The 4,978-nt window shown below is 48.6% G+C and overlaps 1 long non-coding RNA gene across 1 annotated transcript; it reads left to right on the top strand.

The window, feature by feature from the left end:
- Positions 1-237: 237 nt before the first annotated feature.
- LOC136602462 (uncharacterized) lies at positions 238-2,690 on the top strand. Its single transcript, XR_010789514.1, has 3 exons — positions 238-328; positions 2,164-2,344; positions 2,427-2,690. It is a non-coding gene; the product is annotated as an uncharacterized lncRNA (long non-coding RNA).
- The last annotated feature ends 2,288 nt before the right edge of the window (positions 2,691-4,978 follow it).

Here is a 4,978-nt window from a genome sequence, read left to right as displayed (position 1 = left end):
GTATCCTCTCATTATGCTGGTAGCATAAGGGTTAACTCCTATAGGGGTCTGCAGTAGGGGAACTGGACTGCAGCCTTCTCTGGTGCAAGGAAATGCTTCCTCTACCAAACACATACCAGTTACTAAACCGGTGGTCTGCAGCCTGTGAGACCCCCGCTGTTATAGAATTACGACACTCAGCAGGCACCTTCTAGATGTCCTGTCCATGCTCATACTTGTCCTTTCTCCCATAGTTGCCTTTGGGCCATGGAGTGACCATGTGAAGTGCTGGTGGAAGATCAGACAGCAGAAGGACGTCCTCTACCTGTTCTACGAGGACCTGTTAGAGGTAGCAATAGATATTTACTCATCCTAGGTATCCATTGTGGATTAGATCCGAGTGCAGAGCACCCTGGAAATGACCAAGATAATGTTCACTTTATATTAGACAGACGGGGGTTAGCCAAATCAGTAGCTATATTGTGCACACCAGGGGCCGATTACGGTTACCAAGGGTCTTGGCCTGTCTGGAAACTGTGGACCCCAAGGAGTCTAAAGTTCTATAATAATCTGATATTTACTACAGAGACAATACCAAAACCAAGCTCATTCCATAGATACGATAACAGAACCAAGATATCTACATACCAACATCTTAACAAGAAAAAGAGGACCCACCATGATCACATAGTATCACCATATAGTAACTAATACCACCATAGTGTTACTAAAGTAAGACCACTGCAAAGATCAGTACTGCTAATAGTGAAACTATATAAGAGCCAAATAATACCGCCATACTGTTACTGAGAAAAATACTATATAAAGACCAATATTCCCGCTATATAGTGGTAGATATCTGCTCTAGACAGGCTCTCTGCAGACCATATCAGTAATTACAGTACCGTTACCTCTAATGATAACAGGTTATGTCCTCTCTGACTGGAGTTGTTCACTTTCCCTTTTCTTCTCCATCCGACCCAGAATACCAAGATGACTTTACCAATTCCCCATAATGTCCCCTCAGTGGCCCTGCTTCCTAGTAGTGTCCCTTCTAAGGCCCAGCTTCCTATTAATGCCCAAATTTGTAATATTGCCCCATCTATGGCCCTAATTCCTAGTTGTCCCCACTGTGGCCCCAGTTACTACTAGTGTCCCCTCTGTGGCCCCATCTGCTTATAGTGCCCCTTCTTTGATTCTGCTTACTAAAGTGCCCAGCCGCCACCCAATACAGGCTTCAGCCTAACAATCCCACATGCGTTGCGCTGTCTGTTGCTTGATGCTGAGCGCTCTATGTAGAGTTTAACATGTCTCCTCTCTCCCGTCTCCTGCAGTCAGTACAGTGACCCAGGAAGCAGCAATGTTATAGCACCCCTGCTGCACAGTATGAAGGTACATTTAGTCACCGAGTAACCTTTGGTTTCATAGAATTGCACAGTCCCTGTTAGTAGTGATGGGCCGGCCGCTAACGAGCCGGCTCCTGTAAGTAAACGATGGGGGGGGGGAGTAGGACTTCATGGAGCGGTGCCACACACCCATAGATGCCGCTCTAAGCCCACATAACCTGCAATGATGACAGTTTTTTTCGCTTTTTGCTGAGCCAGATCATTTGGCTCAGTTCAACAAGAAGACGCTCGCTGTTCAACTAGTCCCAACTGGGGTCGTTACTGCGCAGAAGAGAATTTCAAGTTATCCACTAACGACATGATAGGGAATAACTGATTAATGGGAGTCTCACCTCTGAGACCCCCGCCAATCTTGAGAACAGGACTCCCATGTCCTGCTCTCCTGTCCTTATGGGGATCGCTTCTCTCCCCGCAGTGACGTCACTCTGAATGCAGCATTGGCTGCTCATGTGCGGTCAGTACTCCATTCACTTCAATGGGGCTGATGGAAATACCCAAGCGAGAAGTGAATGTATCACTGGTATACTTATATGACCAGCGCTTCATTCAGTCTCTTCCTTACTGGGGGGTGCAGTAACATCGCACTGAGGAGGATGGGGGACATGAGACCCATCGATCAGCAAGTTACACTTTGCCCTGTGGATAGGGAATAACTTGAAATTCTTGTACAGCTCCTTTAATGATACTCTACAAATTCTGTGCAACTTTCTTACCCTTGACGTACCCTTGGATGAGGGGTTGAGGCGGTTTTCTAAACTTCTCCATCTGCTTGGTACAGGACTCAAAACGTGAGATCAGGAAGGTGATGAAGTACATGGGGAAGTATCTACCTGAGGATGTTCTGGAGAAGATCCACCAGCGTACAACCTTCTAGACCATGAAGGAAAACCACATGGCCAACTACAGCTCCATCCCGACCCATGTTATGGACCACGAGGTCTCTCCTTTCATGAGGAAAGGTACCGTCTATTTCCGCGTTACTATTAACTACTGATAGCGTGTTTCTTATGGTCACTAAATCCTGCACTTCTGCCTTTCTAGGAATTTACGGCGACTGGAAGAACCATCTCACTGTGGCTCACAATGAATTACTTGATGCCTGTTATAAGAGGGAGATGTCTGACACCGACCTGACCTTCCGCTTCTAGGTCTGAGTCAATGACCTGCTGACCCTTCCATTCCCAGTCTCTGCCCGCATTGCACATGGACAGACATCCTAAAGAATACTATTACTGCCCCATGACTTCTTATCACCTTTTCTTCTGTATTTACCCCGTTCCAAAAATAAAGACATTTCATGATTTATAGCAGTGAAGGAATACGTCTTCTGGCAGGTAAATGGCAGCCAATTTGTGTACGGGTCATTGCTTAAAGTCTAGGCTGGGGGCGAGGAGGTAACAGCGCTGTCGGGCTTTCGGCACCTTAATGACCCCCACACCTGATTAGGTCTGTAGTGGAGATTACCTTCATCATTAATACACGCACTAGCTGTCTGATGCTGCGTGCGATGTGCACCGTATAGCTTTTTTACTCCTTCTCCTGGCTCCAGTGCTCGGAGTACAGCGAGTACCGGGGAGAGGAGGAGTAACGAAGCTATTCGTGTAACATTGCCAGACTGCTATTGTGTGTATTAATGATGAAGGCAATCTCTACCATGGATCAGATACCAGTTCTGGGGTGATAAAGGGAGTTCTGTTACTAGATGGGGCCACACAGAGGGTCCAATTATTAGGTGGGGCCACTAAGGGTGAATCTATGTAGAGGGATCCCTTTTACTAGATGGGCCTACACAGAGGGGCCAATTATTAGGTGGGGCCACTAAGGGTGGATCTATGTAGAGGGATCCCTTTTACTAGATGGGCCTACACAGAGGGTCCAATTAGTAGGCGGGACCACAGAGGGTGTCTCATTATAAAGGTGGGTCTACATAGTGGGATCTCTATTACCAAGTGGGGCCACATAGGGGATCCCTATTCCCGAGTGTCAGGAAAATACTGAATGTATGAATATTTAGATTCAATTTCATTTTAATTCCTTCAGTCAGGAGTATACAGTGTGTGATTCTTTCAGACATGACTTCTGAACCATCATTGTTCTGGACCGAGAGCCAAGGCAGATAGTCGTGTCTGGGGAGAGGTATTTATTGGTGTATGCACACACCAGAATCAACACGTTGAGTGTGTAGTTTGAGATATATCTTGTCTTGGGTAGAGAGACGTACAATGGATGGGGGTAAGTGGTGAGTCCCTATTACCTAGTGGGGCCATGCATAGGGGGGTAGTCCCTATTACCCAGTAGGGCCATGCATATGGTGAAGGGGGGTCCCTGTTATCGAGTGGGGCAATACATTGGGGGGGGGGAGACCCTATTACCAAGTGGGGCCATGCATATGGGAGGGGAAACCCTATTACCGAGTGGGGCCATGCATATGGGAGGGGAAACCCTATTACTGAGTGGGGCAATGCATATGGGAGGGGAGACCATATCACTGAGTAGGGCCATGCGTGGAGGGAGTCCCTATTACGAGTTGGGCTATGCATGGGGGCAGGGAAGTCCCTATTACCGAGTGGGGGCATGCATGGGGGGGTGTCCCTATCACCTAGTGGGGCCTACATATAGGGGAGGGAGGGGAGTCCCTATTACCGAGTGGGGCTATGCATATGGGGGGGGGGGATGTAAGTCCCTATTACCGAGTTGGGTCATTCAGGGGGTAAGGGGGAAGTCCCTATTATCTAGTGGGGCCATGCATATGGGGGAGAGGGGGGAGGGAGTTCCTTTTACCAAGTTGGGTTATGCATATGGGGGTGGGGGAGTCCCTAATAATGAGTTGGGTCATTTATGAGGGGTAAGGGGGGTGTCCCTATTACCGAGTGGAGCAATGCATATGGGAGAGTCCCTATTACCGAGTGGGGCCATGCATATGGGGGGTGGGGGTGGGGGTGAAGAGTCCCTATTACAGAGTTGGGTCATTAATGGGTGGTAAGGGGGGGGAGTCCCTATTACTGAATGGAGCCATGCATATGGGGTATCCGTATTACCAAGTGGGGCCATGCATATGAGGGGGGTCCCACACATTTGTTACCTCTAAAGCAGTATCCTAGGGTGTCCGTGTATATGAGGTAATTGTCACATCCATAAAAGGGACTGAGTCTTTATTGAGCCCATGTAAGAAAAGACAACGTTTCGGTTGCTAACTGCTTTGTTAAGCCAATATGTGGTTTATTTACATTGGCGGGAGTCCCTGTTATCTAGTGAGGCCATGCATGTGGAGGATGGGTGAATCCCTATTACTGAGTGGGGAAATGCATATGGGAGGGGTCCCTATTACCTAGTGGGGCGATGCATATAGGGATGGGGAAGGGGGGGGGGGGAGAAAGACCCTATTACTGAGTTTGGTCATTTGAGGGAAGGGGGGGGGGGAGTTCCTATTACCAAGTGGGGCCATGAATATTGGGGGGGGGGGGAATCCCTATTACCGAGTGGGGTCATTTATGGGGGGGTAAGGAGGGAGTCCCTATTACTGAGTGGGCCATGCGTGGGGGGGGGGGGGGGGGTTCCTATTACAGAGTGGGGCCATGCATATGGGAGTGTCA

This window comes from Eleutherodactylus coqui, unplaced genomic scaffold, assembly GCF_035609145.1.
Source record: "Eleutherodactylus coqui strain aEleCoq1 unplaced genomic scaffold, aEleCoq1.hap1 HAP1_SCAFFOLD_27, whole genome shotgun sequence".
Taxonomy (NCBI): domain Eukaryota; kingdom Metazoa; phylum Chordata; class Amphibia; order Anura; family Eleutherodactylidae; genus Eleutherodactylus; species Eleutherodactylus coqui.
The sequence above is the reverse complement of the archived record's forward strand: the minus strand, read 5'-3'. Positions and strand labels throughout refer to the sequence as shown.